The 18184-nt window shown below is 45.4% G+C and overlaps 1 protein-coding gene across 1 annotated transcript in view; it reads right to left on the minus strand.

Moving 5' to 3' along the window:
• Positions 1–18184, minus strand: part of LOC120913158 (extracellular matrix protein 2-like) — a 90659-nt gene that overhangs the window by 66957 nt on the left and 5518 nt on the right. The gene's annotated exons all lie outside the window — the stretch shown is intronic.

Below are 18184 nucleotides of genomic sequence, written 5' to 3' on the forward strand. Positions count from 1 at the left end.
GATGAGGTAAGTGAAGGAGGACTGCACTAAGGTAAAGAAAGCTATTTAGGGAATTTTTTTTTACCTTTACAACCCCTTTAAAAGTCAGGAGCTATAAACACTGTAGATGCTGACTAGGACACTTACCCGTCCAGGGTGCCCGCGATGTTGGCAGCCGAAGCCGAGCAATCGCTCAGTTCTCGGCTGCCCCGCCGTCATCCTTGGTGAGGGAATCAGGAAGTGAAGCGTTGCGGCTTCACTTCCCGGTTCCCTATTGCGCACGCTATGTGAATGGGCAGATGTCTCCTGGGACACACACAAGGTCCCAGAAGACACCACTCCCCATTTCCCAGGAGGCAGCACGAGGAGAAGAAAGAAGACCACCGCGGACGAGGAGTGGCATATTAGGACGATCTGCCTAGTAACAGCCATTTTTGGTAAGTATATAAAAAAAAATTCACATTTTTTTGTAGCCATGTTGGCAATTATTTTTTTTTTTTTTTTAGGGTGGACCTCCACTTTGCGTGCTAAAAAAAAGTAAAGGAAGCTATTTAGGGAAAACAAATTGTACCTTTACAACCCCTTTCAGAAAAGTGTATACAGTGAGGGATGGCATCAAAAATAATGAAAAATAGATTTCAAGTTTACATTTATCTTAAAGCTGAACTCCAGGAAACTTTGAAAATTCTCTCTTGCAGTAGGGCTGAACCTACAATGCAAGGGTAAAAAGAGAAGTATGGGAATATTTTTTTTTAAGAGTCATACTAACCTAGGTGAATGCAGCATCTGAGCTAAGCTGCATCTGTCCCCCGCCGACTCTAAGACTGAGAACCGAACTGTCAAACACTAAGGATGAGCCGAACACCCCCCTGTTCGGTTCGCATCAGAACTTGCGAACACACCAAATGTTTGTGTAAACTTTAGAACCCTGTTAAAGTCTATGGGACTCGAACATTTGAAATCTAAAGTGTTAATTTTAAAGGCTAATATGCAAGTTATTGTCCTAAAAAGTGTTTGGGGACCTGGATCCTGTCCCAGGAAACATGTATCAATGCAAAAAAAGTTTTAAAAACGGACATTTTTTCAGGAGCAGTGAATTTAATAATGCTAAAAGTGAAACAATAAAGTGTAATATTACTTTAAATTTCGTACCTAGGGGGGGGTGTAAAGTCAGCATGTGAAATAGCGCATGTTTCCCGTCCTTAGAACTGTCCCTGCACAAAGTGTCATTTCTGAAAGAAAAAAAGGCATTTAAAACCGGCTTTGCGGCTCTAATGAATTGTCGGCCCTGGCAATTACAGAGATGATTCATTCATAAAAAATAAAAATAAAAAAGCTGGGGCTCGCCCCAAATTCCATTAACAGGCCCTTCAGGTCTGATATGGATATTAAGGGGAACCCCGCCATCAATTTTAAAAAAAAATGACGTGGGGTTCCCCCCCAAATATCCATACCAGACCCTTCAGGTCTGGTGTGGATTTTAAGGGGAACTCCACCCCAAATAAAAAAAAAAATGGCGTGGAGTTTCCCCAAAAATCCACACCAGACCCCTTATCCGAGCACGTTAACGTGGCCGGCCGCAGAAAAGAGGGGGGGACAGAGTGCGCCCCCCCTCTCCTGAACCGCACCAGGCTACATGCCCTCAACATGGGGAGGATGTCCCCATGTTGATGGGGACAAGGGCCTCATCCCCACAACCCTTGCCCAATGGTTGTGGGGGTCTGCGGGCGGGGGGCTTATCAGAATCTGGAAGACCCCTTTAACAAAGGGGACACCCAGATCCTGGCCCCCCCCTATGTGAATTGGTAATGGGGTACACTGTACCTCTACCATTTCACGAATGAAGTGTAAATAAAAAAAAAACACAGACACCGTAGAAAAAAATCTTTTAACCTGTTCCTTACCGCGCCATTGACAAATGACGTCCGCAGGAACCCTTCGTCTTACAGAGTGGACGTCATATGACGTCCACCGCGTCTCACTGCTCCTGCGGCCCCCTGGGGGCTCGTATTGCGGCGATCGGGGAAGAGGCGTGTCCCCCGGACACAGCCCAACCCCGCACAGCACATCCCATCCCCGATCCGGAGCCGTTCGTGCCGCTCTTCGGTTGTTTATGTGACCGGCTGCATTCCATCACAGCCGGTCACATTGCATCCTTCCGTCTTGCATGCCGCTCGTGCGCGGCCCCCGGGGGCGCGCACGCGCGGCGATCGGGGACGAGGCTCGTCCCTTGGACATAGCCCAGCCCCGATCAGGGTAAAGAGCCAATGAAATTTGGCTCTTTACCACGTGACCGGCTGTGTCCAATCACAGCCGGTCACAAGTGTAAACAAAGCAGACTGTAACTGCTGTTGCTGTGTCTTTCTCCTCACACACCGATCCTGTGTGAGGAGAAAATCTGAAACAGTGAGTTACAGTGTTGCAATTGTAAAAAAGTGTCACCTACTGTGCCCAGATTGTCCCCCCCTGGAATAAAGAGTACCTGTCACCCCTCCATCAACAGTACCAGAGTACCTGTCACCCCTCCATCAACAGTACCAGAGTACCTGTCACCCCTCCATCAACAGTACCAGAGTACCTGTCACCCACCCCAAACAAAAGTACCTGCACCCCCCCCCATCAAGAGTACCTGTCACCCCACCATCAAAAGTACCTAAGTACCTGTCACCCACCCCAATCAAAAGTACCTGAGTACCCGTCACCCCCCCATCAAGAGTACCCGAGTACCGTCACCTCCATCAGGAGTACCGTCACATCCATCAGGAGTACCCGAGTACCGTCACCTCCATCAGGAGTACCGTCACCTCCATCAGGAGTACCCGAGTACCGTCACCTCCATCAGGAGTACCCGAGTACCCGTCACCCCCATCGGGAGTACCGTCACCTCCATCAGGAGTACCTGAGTACCGTCACCTCCATCAGGAGTACCCGAGTACCGTCACCTCCATCAGGAGTACCGTCACCTCCATCAGGAGTACCCGAGTACCGTCACCTCCATCAGGAGTACCCGAGTACCCGTCACCCCCATCGGGAGTACCTGAGAACCGTCACTTCCAATCAGAAGTACCTGAGTACCGTCACCTCCATCAGGTGTACCCGAGTACCCGTCACCCCCATCAGGTGTACCTGAGAACCGTCACCTCCATCAGAAGTACCCGAGTTCCGTCACCTCCATCAGGAGTACCCGTCACCTCCATCAGGAGTACCCGTCACCTCCATCAGGAGTACCTGTCCCGTGAGCCCAGCAGTGCCTGACGTGCAGCCAATTTCTAGCTGACATACAGCCCATTAGTCCTAGTCGTGCAGCCCTGTCCTACAGCCAGCCACCATGTCCAAAAGATTTTACACCACAGAACAGGCATACCAAGTGCTAGCCCAGACCGATGAGAGCAGCGGGGAGCTCTCAACGTCCCAGTACAGTTCTGATTCAATTTCCGATTCTGGTTCGCAATATGAGCCCCCCGAAGGCAGTATATCTGAATCAGAGGAGGAAGTAGTCCGTCCAAAAAAACGACGGACTGAACCCCAGGCAGCTACCAGCAGAGCCGGACACCCCAATGGCCAATCAGCAAATGCCAATGGCGCTAGACCCCAGGAGGAGAGGCCAAGTACAAGCACTTCTAGACCCCAGGAGGAGATGCCAAGTACAAGCACTTCTAGACCTCAGGAGGAAAGACCCAGTACCAGCTCTGAAATTCCACGCCAAAGAATTAGGGCCCAAACCCATCTTCCGGATGCCTTGGCCAACCCATTGTGGCTGCCTTCTAGCCACAATCCCCCCTTTTACAGCACAGCCAGGTGTGCAGGCCAACACCGAAGGTTTCTCTGAAATAGATTATTTTAATTTATTTTTCACTGATGAGTTACTTCACAGCATCTTAGACCAAACAAATGTTTTTGCACATCAGTTCATAGAAACCAACCCCAACTCATGCTATGCCCGCCCCTTTGTATGGAGACCCCTAACAATCCAGGAGCTTAGATTGTTTTTAGGCCTTACGCTAAACATGGGGCTTACAAAAAAAAATTAATTACATTCATACTGGTCTAAAAAGCCCATCCACCATATGCCACTTTTTTCTTCTACAATGCCCAGGTCCCGCTATGACATGATCATGCGGTTTTTGCATTTCAGCGATAACTCACAGTGCCCCCCCCGAAATCATACGGACTTTGATAGATTGTATAAAGTTCGCCCCCTAATAGATTTTTTTAACAAGAAGTTTGCCGAAGTTTACATCCCGGAACAGAACATCTCTGTGGACGAATCCCTGGTCCATTTCACAGGCCGGCTGGGAATCAAACAGTATATTCCCAGTAAAAGAGCGAGGTACGGCTTGAAGCTAAACAAGCTCTGCGAAAGCTCCTCCGGCTATGTGAATGCCTTTCGTGTGTACGAAGGCAAGGACTCCCAGCTCCAGCCCCCTGAGTGTCCATCGTATATGGGAATAAGCGGGAAAATTGTATGGGAGTTGGCATTCCCACTTTTCCAAAAGGGGTATCACATATACATGGACAATTACTACACCAGTCTGCCCCTTTATCGCCACCTATTCCTAAATAAAACTTTGGCCTGTGGTACTGTACGTAAAAACAGGAAAGGCTTCCCACAGTGTCTAGTTACCACAAGGCTACAAAGGGGGGAATCGGCAAGCCTGAGGAACGAAGAAGTTTTGGCCGTGAAGTGGAGGGATAAGAAAGACGTTTACGTCATGTCCACCATCCATGATGACACCTCAGTGGAAATTCACAGGAGACGCCGCACCGTTCAAAAGCCTTACTCTATCAGCGAATACAATAAATTCATGGGGGGGGTGGATTTAAATGATCAAATGCTGCAGCCCTATCTCTCAACACGCAAGTACCTCTTTTGGTACAAAAAAATTGCAATATACTTGATCCATATGGCCCTTTATAATGCATATGTCACTTACCACAAAACAACGGAAATGCCCATCCCCTTCATCAGATTTATTGAAAAAATTGTCACTGCCCTGATCTATCCGCAAGTCTCCCCCCCAGAAAGCATTCGCTCTGATTGTGTCAGCAGATTGCACGAGCGTCATTTTCCTGAAAATATTCCACCATCAGCAACCGGAAGAAGACGCCAAAAAAAATGTCGGGTTTGCAGCAAAAGTGGAATTAGGAAAGACACCAGTAACTATTGCCCCGACTGTCCCAGCCAACCTGGCCTATGTAACGGAAAATGCTTCAGACGATATCACACTCTCGAAGACTATTAACCAAAATTTCTAATAGACTGCCATTTCCCCAGTTTCAAATTATGTGCTGATTATTTCCCTGCTGCCTCAACCAACCAACCTAATGCCTCAACTCAACTGACCCTGGCCTTTTAATCGACTATGCCTCTGCCTGCCGTCTGCATTGTTTATCCGCCATTTTTCTGCCTTTCACGTGAACTGACCCTGGACTGTTTCTCGACTATGCCTCTGCCTGCCGTCTGCATTGTTTATCCGCCATGTTTCTGCCTTTCACGTGAACTGACCCTGGACTGCTTCTCGACTATGCCTCTGCCTACCGTCTATTTATGCCTTTTACCTGCACTGACCTCGGCTTGTTGACCATGTTTTTGCCTGCCCCTTGGACTGATCTTTTACCCTGCTACACAGGGGTCTCACATATGTGAGGGGCCCCAGAATAGTGTTCGGAGTTCAGAAAACCAGTTTTTGGTTTTCTGTGTTCCCAGAACAGGGTCTGGTTGCCCGGAGGCTTCAAAGCGATTTGGGTGGGAGAAGCCTCTACCCCTGTCCCCATTCTTCCCTGACTGAGGCCCTAAACTTGATGGTCCTGCCTGCTGCCTGGACTTTGGCTGCACTAACCATACCTCTGACTGCACTATGGACAGTATTCCTGCCTGCTGCATGGACGATCCTTTCGCTGCTGCTGACCGCATCTGCCTGCTACCTGGACCGATGCTCTCCTCTGTGGACCACTGCACTACAAAGACAGCAGGTAATCTTTTCTTTACTCTTTACTCAGAAGAATGTATTTTGGTTTATAATTGGTATGTACAGTACATGCTATGGGTTAGAAATATGAAGGACCTTCAACAATGTCATAGGTTGGCAGGAATTTGTGTGTGTAATTTATGCTCCTAGAACGCCTGTAGGTGCTACTTCAATGTTGGACCTCTGTATATGGCCAGGCTGTGTAAAAGTCTCACACATTTGGTATCGTTTTACTCAGGAGGAGTAGCAGAATGTATTTTGGGGTGTCATTTTTGCTGTGTACATGCTATGTGTTAGAAATATCTTATAAATGGACAACTTTGTATAAAAAAAAATGTGTTTTCATTTTTTTCCCCATTTTCCAAAAACGTCTGGAAAAAAATGAACCGTTCAAAAGACTCATTATGCCTCATAGATTATACGTTGGGGTGTTAGCTTTCCAAAATGGGGTCACTTTGTGGACAATTCCACTGTCCTGGTGCTCCAGGGCCTTCAAAAGTGTAACAGGTGGTTGAGAGATTAGATGTGTAATTTATGCTCCTAGAACGCCTGTAGGTGCTACTTCAATGTTGGACCTCTGTATATGGCCAGGCTGTGTAAAAGTCTCACACATTTGGTATCGTTTTACTCAGGAGGAGTAGCAGAATGTATTTTGGGGTGTCATTTTTGCTGTGTACATGCTATGTGTTAGAAATATCTTATAAATGGACAACTTTGTGTAAAAAAAAATGCGTTTTCATTTTTTTCCCCATTTTCCAAAAACGTCTGGAAAAAAATGAACCGTTCAAAAGACTCATTATGCCTCATAGATTATACGTTGGGGTGTTAGCTTTCCAAAATGGGGTCATTTTGTGGGAAGTTCCGTTGTCATAGTGCTCCAGGGCCTTCAAAAGTGTGATAGGTTGTCATCTAATGAGATGTGTAATTTCTGCTCCTAGAACTCCTGGAGGCGCTACTTACATGTTGGGCCTCTATATGTGGCCAGGCTGTGTAAAAGTCCCACACATGTGGTATCACTATACTCAGGAGAAGCAGCAGAATGTATTTTGGGGCGTCATTGTAAGTTTGCATGTGCTGTGTGAGAGAACTAACTTGTTATTATGACAATTTTGTCATAAAAAAAACAAATCTTAATTTTCCCAAGAATTGTGGGAAAAAAAATACAACTTCAAAAAATTCACCTGGCCTCTTACTAAATACCTTGGAATGTCTACTTTCCAAAATGGGGTCATTTGGGGGGTATTTGTACTTTGCTGGCTTGTTAGGATCTCAAGAATTAGATAGGACGTCAGTACTTCAGGTGTGATCAGATGTGATCATTTTTCAATGATTTGCACCATAGCTTGTAGACTCTATAACGTTCACAGAGACCAAATAATACACACTAATTTGGGTTATTTTTACAAAAGATATGTAGCAGTATACATTTTGGCCCAAATTTATGAAGAAAACATTTTTTTTTGCAAAATTTTAAGATAGAAACGAAAAAAAAGTGTTTTTTTTTCGAAAATTTCTCTCTTTTTTTGCTTATATTGCAACAAATAATAAACCCAGCAGTGATTAAATACCACCAAACGAAAGCTCTGTTTGTGAGAACAAAATGATAAAAAATTTGTTTGGATACAATGTAGCATGACTGAGTAATTGTCATTCAAAGTGTGAGAGCACTGAAAGCTGAAAATTGGTCTGGGCAGGAAGGGTATATTAATGCCCTGTATGGAAGTGGTTAATAATAAAAAAAAAAAATCCAGCGATGTGAATCCACTCTCGGCCCGCCCCCCCGCTCCAAAGTTGTCTTCTATCCAGCGACGGATGATCTCTCCAGAGACGGGTGATCAGCGGTCTGGTCCAGCGATGAGAAGATCCATCCGTCCAGAGCGCAGCAGCCGAGCTCCACTCTCCGCTGGACACAGCCCAGCGGAATGACGCGCTGGAGCTGTGACATTTCTTATATAGGGGAAGCGGCCACCCGTCACGTGACCCCGCACCCTCTGACGCACCCTCGTACGTCACTGGGAAAGACCGGGAAATACCAGGCTTTCCCAGTGACGTACGAGGGTGCGTCAGAGCTGCGTCCAGCTGATCACCCGTCGCTGGAGAGATCATCCATCGCTGGATAGAAGACCAAGTTGGAGCTGGGGGCCCGGGCCGAGAGTGGATTCACATCGCTGGATTTTTTTTTTTTATTATTATTAATAAAGGATTTTTTTCTACGGTGTCTGTGTGTTTTTTTTTAACTATTTACACTTCCTTCGTGAAATGGTAGAGGTACAGTGTACCCCATTACCAATTCACATGGGGGGGGGCAGGATCTGGGGTTCCCTTTGTTAAAGGGGTCTTCCAGATTCTGATAAGCCCCCCGCCCGCAGACCCCCACAACCACCGGGCAAGGGTTGTGGGGATGAGGCCCTTGTCCCCATCAACATGGGGACATCCTCCCCATGTTGAGGGCATGTGGCCTGGTGCGGTTCAGGAGAGGGGGGGCCGCACTCTGTCCCCCCCTCTTTTCTGCGGCCGGCCAGGTTAACGTGCTTGGATAAGGGTCTGGTGTGGATTTTTGGGGGAACTCCACGCCATTTTTTTTTTAAATTTGGGGTGGAGTTCCCCTTAAAATCCACACCAGACCTGAAGGGTCTGGTATGGATATTTGGGGGGAACCCCACGTCATTTTTTTTTAAATTGACGGCGGGTTTCCCCTTAATATCCATATCAGACCTGAAGGACCTGTTAATGGAATTTGGGGGGACCCCCAGCTTTTTTATTTTTTATGAATGAATCATCTGTGAATTGCCAGAGCCGACAATTCATTAGAGCTGCAAAGCCGGTTTTAAATGCCTTTTTTTCTTTCAGAAATGACACTTTGTGCAGGGACAGTTCTATGCACGGGAAACATGCGCTTTTTCACATGCTGACTTTACACCCCCCCTAGGTACAAAATTTTAAGTAATATTACACTTTTATTGTTTCACTTTTAGCATTATTAAATTCACTGCTCCTGAAAAAACGGATGTTTTTAAAACTTTTTTTTTGCATTGATACATGTTTCCTGGGACAGGACCTAGGTCCCCAAACACTTTTTAGGACAATACATTGCATATTAGCCTTTAAAATTAACACTTTAGATTTCTCCCATAACAGGGTGTTCCGCGGCTTTTCGAATTTGCCGCGAACACCCCTAATTGTTTGTTGTTCGGTGAACAGGCAATGTTCGAGTCGAACATGAGTTCGATTTGAACTCGAAGCTCATCCCTATCAAACACTGCTGGTTCTCAGAGCTCCCTGAGTCACCGTTGTCTGCTCTGCCGCTCCAGCACTCACTGGAACGTTGAGAAGCTGATCCGGGTGGCAGTCCAGGAATGTGAGCGGACCCAGACCATTTGGTCATGATCTTTCCCGAGCCTGGACAGGCTCTGTGAGCTCTGTGAGCCCGTTGTCTGCTGAGAATGGGTCGCTGGAGTGCAGAACAATCTGCACTTCTGTGATCCATAGGAGAAGTACAGCCAAACAAGCTTTGGCTGTACTTTTACTTTAACTGCACTTTTAGGACTAGGGGACATAGAAAAGTAGATTTACTTACCCAATCTGATGCTCCTGCATGCTAGACTGTTCCCCCTTTTGATGTCATCAAGATCTATGTAGGGTCCATAGCTCTGCTTTGGACATGAGAATGCCAAGAGAGAGTCCACTGCTGGAGCATGGGGTGCTGTCTGTCGGGGGAGCGAAGGATCGGGTAAGTAGAACAGCTTTTATTATGCCCTAGACGCAACCTTTTTACCCCAGTGGAACCCCTAAAATAATTTTGAGGTCTCTGTTAAAACCAATGGGAAAAATGCCCCTTACATTGGCTGTCAGTAGGACAACTGCAACCGTTACAGTAAAGCCTCGTACACACGATCAGTCCATCCGATGAGAACGGTCTGAAGGACCGTTCTCATCGGTTAACCGATGAAGCTGACTGATGGTCCGTCGCGCCTACACACCATCGGTTGAAAAAAACGATCGTGTCAGAACGCGGTGACATAAAACACAACGACGTGCTGAAAAAAACGAAGTTCAATGCTTCCAAGCATGCGTCGACTTGATTCTGAGCATGCGTGGATTTTTAAATTTTAAATTTAAAGCAAGTTGGCTTTTTTTTAACCGATGGTTAAATAACCTATAGGGCCCACACACGGTTTTGACCGATGAAAACGGTCCATCACACCTATCGCGTGTACGAGGCCTAATGGTTATAATGCCATCCTTGCAAACAGCCAAAAGCGATCATTGGTGTCATACTGCTGGCTTTGCCAAATGGTATTGTCCCTGGAACTATGCAGGCATCATCCAATGGGAGGTCAATCAGCCTCAACACAAGGAATGCATGGTAACCTCTGAAGGAACCCTTGGATTCTTGGAACCCTTATTGAAATTGGCTGCCCTAGATCAAACAAGAAGTTAACCCTTGCAGTGTCGGCATAGCCCCACCGCAGGGGAGAATTTTAGGCTTCCTGGAGTTCAGCTTTAGAAAGTATTCTGGATCATATAAACAGTTAAAGAAAATTGATCCAAAAGCATCTGAAAGCAATAATATGAGGAAGAGAGGAACTAGGCAATTATCACTAGCTTCTGATTTTCAGGGACTTGCTGCTTGACAGGGCCTGGTTTTTACCACCGTCCTCTTATACATTATGGGCCAGATCCACAAACGAATTACGCCGGTGTATCTATTGATACGCCGCGTAATTTCAAAGTTCCCGCGTCATATCTTTGTTTTGTATCCACAAAACAAGATACGACGGAATGAGGGATCGATCCGACAGGCGTACGTCTTAGTACGCCGTCGGATCATAGGTGCATATTTATGCTGGCCGCTAGGTGGCGTTTCCGTCGAATTCCGCGTCGAGTATGCAAATTAGCTAGATGCGGCGATCCACGAACGTACGTCCGCCCGGCGTCTTTTTTTACGTCGTTTGCGTTCGGCTTTTTCCGGCGTATAGTTACCCCTGCTATATGAGGTGTACTCAATGTTAAGTATGGTCATCGTTCCCACGTCGAATTTTGAAAATGTTACGTCGTTTGCGTAAGTCGTTCGCGAATAGGGCTTTGCGTAGAATGACGTCACCGTCGTAAGCATTTGCTTGTTCCGGTTTAATTTCGAGCATGCGCACTGGGATACCCCCACGGACGGCGCCTGCGCCGTTAAAAAAAAAACGCCAATTACGTCAGGTCACGACGTATTAACATAAAACATGCCCCCATCACATACATTTGAATTGCGCGCCCTTACGACGCCTAAGTTACACTACGCCGCCGTAACTTACGGCGGGAAATCTTTCAGGATACAAAGAAAAAAGTAAGTTACGGCGGCGTAGTGTATCTAAGATACACTACGCCGGGCGGAGAGAAGCGCCGCACTTCGTGGATCTGGCCCTATGTGTGCTGAAGAAACTCCTGAATATGTCAAAGGATTTTTACTTACTAGAAAATCTCAGTTGAAAGCTCAACTGCAGCCAAACCCTTGTGTATTCAAGCACCTCCTGTTGTATTCTCCATAAACTAAATGAAATATCCAACAGGGAACCACTCATAATGGGCACAGCAAGTGCCCAGAACTGAGAGCTCAAGAGCAAACATCCCACCAAAAGGGTCTCTTAGGAATGGTTTTACTCTTTAGCATAGGGGTGTCCAACCGGAGGCCCACAAGACGGCTATGAATGCTACCCAACACAAAATCGTTAACTTTTTTTTTTTTGTAAAAATGCATTTACACTTAAAGAACACATGGCGGCCAAAGAAAAATGTGACTGTGTCTCTTTATTGGACTTTAACCACTTGGCGCCCCCAGGCTGTCATATGACGTCCTTGACTTTAAGCGGGGATATCTGAATGATGGGTGCAGCTACAGGCATCATTCAGACATTTTCAGCCGGCGATTCCATACACCATAAGAATGATCATAGCGGCTGTTCCGCTGCTTGATCGTTCTTACGGGCGGCGAAAGGGGACACCCCTCCCGCCACCCTCCGGTGTTTCTACTGACTCACCGCTGCGAACGGTGAGTCGGAAAACGGATCCACCAGCCCCGGATGTTGACCATAGAGATTTCTGGCAGATCAGATGGTCGCCGGAGTCTCCATGATCGTCGGAGGCCAGCGTGATGTTATGACGTCACGCCCGGCCTCTGCATTGAAAGAAACGACGCCGCCTCGGCTTGGAAGCCGTAATCTGTTTTTTTTTATTATTTTAGGCTTCCCAGCCTAGAGGTGAGATGTAAAGAGGTCCTGTCATGCCATATTCCTATTACAAGGGATGTTTACATTCCTTGTAATAGGAATAAAAGTGATCAAATTTTTTTATTTATTTTTCAAAATAATTTATTTTAAGTAAAATTAACAATAAAATTGTGCCCCTATCCCCGTGTGCTCACATGCAGAAGCAAATGCATATGTAAGTCCCACCCACATATGAAAACAATGTTCAAACCACACATGTGAGGTGTAGCCGCAAACGTTAAAGCGAGAGCAATAATTCTAGCCCTAGACCTCCTCTGTAACCGCCTATGGGGATTTTTAAGTACTGAAGTTTGTCGCCATTCCAAGAGCGTGTGCAAATTTGAAGCGTGACATGTTGGGTATCTACTTACTCGGCGTAACTTCATCCTTCACATTATGCAAAAAATTGGGCTAACTTTACAGTTTAGTTTTTCTTTAAAGTTTTTCTTTAAAGCATGATTTTTTTTTTTTAAAACGCGTTTGAAAAATTGCTGCACAAATACTGTGCGAGATAAAAAGTTGCAAGGACCACCATTGTATTCTCCAGTGTCTCTGCTAAAAAAACATATATAGGGGCAGATCCACGTACCTCGGCGTATATTTGCGTCAGGCTATCTAAAATACACTACGCCGCTGTAACTTACTTTTTTTTTTGGAATCCTCAAAGAATTTGCGCCGTAAGTTACGGCGGCGTAGTGTATCTTAGGCGGCGTAAGGGCGCGCAATTCAAATGGATGTGATGGGGGCGTGTTTTATGTAAATACGTCGTGACCCGACGTAAACAACGTTTTTTTTTAACGGCGCATACGCCGTCCATGGGGGTATCCCAGTTCGCATGCTCGAAATTAAACCAGAACAAGCCAATGCTAACGACGGTGACGTCATTCTACGCAAATCCCTATTTGCGAACGACTTACACAAACGACGTAAAAAATTCAAAATTTTACGCGGGAATGACGGCCATACTTAACATTAGGTACGCCTCATAATAGCAGCTTTAACTATACGCCGGAAAAAGCTGAATGCAAACGACGTAAAAAAATGCGCCGGCCGGACGTACGTTCGTGGATCGCCGTAACCAGCTAATTTGCATACTCGACGCGGAATTCGACGGAAACGCCACCTAGCGGCCGCCGGAAAAATGCATCTACGATCCGACGGCGTACTAAGACGTACGCCTGTCGAATCGATCCCAGATGCAGTCGTATCTTGTTTTGTAGATACAAAACAAAGATACGACGCGGGAACTTTAAAATTATGCGGCGTATCAACAGATACGCCGGCGTAATTTTTTTGTGGATCTGCCCAATAGTGTTTGGGGATTCTGTGTAATTTTCTATCAAAAAAAATATGATTTTTACATGTAGGAGCGAGGTGTCAGAATTGGCCCGAATGCGAAGTGGTTAAAAAGTTTTGTCTTCCCAAAAGAACATATCCTACTCTTCACAATCACCTTATTTGTGTCATCAGTTTTCGGCAGCACCTATATTTGTAAGCAACTATTTTAAAGATGAAGCACAGGAAGGGCAAAATTGTAACCAAAATATCTGAGGAGCACCTTGAGAATTCATTGAGAATTGCTACTGCATCCTCCCAACCAGATATATTGATGCGTTCGTTTACCAAAAACATCGCACTAGTTTTATGTTGCCCTTTTTATTTTTATAATAAAAAATGTAATATTACAAACAAATGTGTTTTATTACTGTACTTAGATGCATCATCTAAATCCCTGATCATTAACTTGTCATCATCCCGACTTTTTCTACTCATCAGCTATTCTTATTGTTATGCCGCGTACACACGATCGGACATTCCGACATCAAAACCGTGGATTTTTTTTTTACGACGGATTGTTCACTCAAACTTGTCTTGCAGACACACGGTCACACAAATGTTGTCGGAAATTCCCGAGCGTCAAGAACGTGATGACGTACAACACTACGACGAGCCGAGAAAAAATTAAATTCAATGATTCAGAGCATGCGTCAAATTGATTCCGGGCCATTTGACTGGGCTATTCTAACACATTAATGTGCTTTGATCTAAACCATTCCATTGTAGCTCTGGCTGTATGTTTAGAGTCGTTGTTCTGCTGGAAGGTGAACCTCCGCCCCAGCTTTAAGTCTTTTGACTCTAACAGGTTTCCTTCTAAGATTGTCCTGTATTTGGCTTCATCCATCTTCCTAACAACTCTGACCAGCTTCCCTGTCCCTGCTGAAGAAAAGGATCCCCACAACATGATGCTGCCACCACCATGTTTCACGGTGGGGATGGTGTGTTCAGGGTGATGTGCAGTGTTAGTTTTCCGCCACGCATTTTGCTTTTAGGTGAAAAAATTAAATTTTGGTCTCATCTGACCAGAGCACCTTCTTCCACATGTTTGCTGTGTTCCCCACATGGCTTCTCACAAACTGCAAACAGAACTTCGCATGTCTTTCTTCCACCAATGTCTTTCTTCTTGTCACTTTCCATAAAGGGCAGATTTGTGGAGAGCACCACTAATAGTTACCCTGTGGACAGATTCTCCCCTCTGAGCTGTGGATCTCTGCAGCTCCTCCAGACTTACCATGGGCCTCTTGTCTGCTTCTCTGATGAATGCTCTCTTTGCCCGGCCCGGTCAGTTTAGATGGACGACCATGTCTTGGTAGGTTTGCAGTTACTCTTTCCATTTTCGGATTATGATGGATTGAGCGGTGTTCCGTGAGATTTTCAAAGCTTGGGATATTTTTTTATAACCTAACCCTGCTTTAAACTTCTCCACAACTTTATCCCTGACCTGTCTGGTATGTTGGCCTTCATGATGCTGTTTGTTCACTAAGGTTCTCTAACAAACCTCTGAGGGCTTTACAGAACAGCTGTCTTTACACTGAGATGAAATTACACACAAAAGGACTCTATTTACTAATTAGGTGACTTCTGAAGGCAATTGGCCCACTAGATTTTAGGTAGGGGTATCGGAGTAATGGGGGCTGAATACAAATGGCCGCCACACTTTTCACATATTTATTTGTAAAAAAAAAAAATGAAAACCATTTATCATTTTCCTTCCACTTCACAATTATGTGCAAATTTGTGTTGGTCTATCACATAAAATCCCAATAAAATACATTTACGTTTTTTGACTGTAACATGACAAAATGTGGGAAATTTCAAGGGGTGTGAATACTTTTTCAAGGCACTGTAGAGGCGTTAAGATTTGGACAGTGATTGGACGTGGGGCTTAACCCTTTCACGCCGAGCGTACGCATATATGCGTCCTTGGCTTTCGGGGGTTATACCGGGATGAACATATATATGTTTTTATATATATATATATATATATATATATATATATATATATATATATATATATATATATATATATATATATATATATATTAGGGCTGCGGAAATTAACGATTAATTGGTCGATTAATCGTTAATTTCTTTGGTCGATTAAAATTATTTTGATCGATGACGATCCGCGGAGTGAGCTCCGCGGTCTCGCCCATAGGAAAGGCCGCGGCTTCGGCCTAGCTCCGGAGCCGCGGCGCGCTGACGTCATCATCACCTGCCCGCCTGCTTGTATCTTCTTCCCTTGTCGCACGTGTGTCCATCGGCTACGCTAGAGATGGGTCTGCCTGCCTGATAGTCAGGTAAGAAAGGACAACCATCTGTGTGTGGTAACATTATGGGGCAGATGTATATATTCCTGGAGTATGGGGACAGATGTGTATATTAAAGCATGGGGGCAGATGCTGTAATGTACACATCTGCCCCCATGCTGTAATGTACACATCTGCCCCCATGCTGTAATGTACACATCTGCCCCCATGCTGTAATGTACACATCTGCCCCCATGCTGTAATGTACACATCTGCCCCCATGCTGTAATATACACATCTGCCCCCATACTGCAAGAATATACACATCTGCCCCCATGCTGTAATGTACACATGGGGGCAGATGTGTATATTCTTGCAGTATGGGAGGCAGATGTGTATATTACAGCATGGAGGCAGATGCTGTAATGTACACATCTGCCCCCATGCTGTAATGTACACATCTGCCCCCATGCTGTAATGTACACATCTGCCCCCATGCTGTAATGTACACATCTGCCCCCATGCTGTAATGTACACATCTGCCCCCATGTTGTAATGTACACATCTGCCCCCATGCTGTAATGTACACATCTGCCCCCATGCTGTAATATACACATCTGCCCCCATACTGCAAGAATATACACATCTGCCCCCATGCTGTAATGTACACATGGGGGCAGATGTGTATATTCTTGCAGTATGGGAGGCAGATGTGTATATTAAAGCATGGGGGCAGATGTGTATATTACAGCATGGAGGCAGATGCTGTAATGTACACATCTGCCCCCATGCTGTAATGTACACATCTGCCACACAACTACTTTTAGCTGATCTCCTTGCATTGCAACTCTGCATTAGCCACTGGTAAATGTGGTGGGGGCAGTATGGGGGCAGATGTGTATATTCTTGCAGTATGGGGGCAGATGTGTATATTCTTGCAGTATGGGGGCAGATGTGTATATTACAGCATGGGGTCAGATGTGTACATTACAGCATGGGGGCAGATGTGTATATTACAGCATGGGGGCAGATGCTGTAATATACACATCTGCCCCCATACTGCAAGAATATACACATCTGCCCCCATACTGCCCCCACCACATTTACCAGTGGCTAATGCAGAGTTGCAATGCAAGGAGATCAGCTAAAAGTAGTTGTATCTGTATGTGCGTTAATTAATCGAAATTAGTCGATTAATCGATAAAAAAAAAAAACGATTAATCGAACACAAAAATTTTAATCAGTCACAGCCCTAATATATATATATATATATATATATATATATATATATATATACTGTTTGGGGGTTCTAAGGAATTTTCTAGCCAAAAATACGTATTTTAACTTGTAAACACCAAATGTCATAAATAGGCTCAGGCATGACAGATCGGAGTGCAGTCCAGAATTGAACTTCATATTATATAAAGAAATCTTGACCTGAAGCTAAAGACGTTCACTCGTGTCATGACCTCCCCAAGACCTCCTGCGGTCAGCAGCACAAGCGGAATGTCTGACTGTTTTATGACCTGACCATCTGGTAACGTGTCAAAGGTTATCCTTTACCTGGCTTGTTGTTTGTCTATAATGTGCCGTTCCAAATTCGGCAATCCTTTGAGATTAGTCATGCTGTCAAAGCTAACTACTGTGACCGATTTATGAGCGGCTCGTCTGGCTCTCCTCTCCTCCGGACCACATATATAGTACTTTGTGATAGGCTTCTACTGTGTCCAATCACAGCACAAGCCCCCTAAGCCAATCAGTGGGTGCCGACCAATGGATGTCCGCCGGCACCCGCTGATCACCGAGAAGAAACACAGGACAGAGCTCTGCCTATGTAAACAATGTAGAGTTCTGATCCTGTCTGCGGGGATGTGCTGGATTTTGTTTCCCTGCAAAGCACATTCCTTATTAAAGCGGGAGTTCACCCGAAAAACTATTTTTAACATTAGATTGAGGCTCGTTTTGTGAAGGGGAATCGGGTGTTTTTTTTTAAATCGAAGCCGTACTTACCGTTTTAGAGAGCGATCTTCTCCGCCGCTTCCGGGTATGGTCTTCGGGACTGGGCGTTCCTATTTGATTGACAGGCTTCCGACAGGCTTCCGACGGTCGCATACATCGCGTCACGAGTAGCCGAAAGAAGCCTCTATACGCACCGACGTTCGGCTACTTTCGGAAAATCGTGACGCGATGGATACGACCGTTGGAAGCCTGTCAATCAAATAGGAACGCCCAGTCCCGCAGCCCATACCCGGAAGCGGAGGAGAAGATCGTCTCTCTAAAACGGTAAGTACTGCTTCGATTTAAAAAAAAAAACACCCGATTCCCCTTCACAAAATGAGCCTCAATCTAATGTTAAAAATTAAGTTTTTAGGTGAACCTCCACTTTAAAAGCAGC

The sequence above is a fragment of the Rana temporaria genome, chromosome 9, assembly GCF_905171775.1.
Source record: "Rana temporaria chromosome 9, aRanTem1.1, whole genome shotgun sequence".
NCBI lineage: Eukaryota > Metazoa > Chordata > Amphibia > Anura > Ranidae > Rana > Rana temporaria.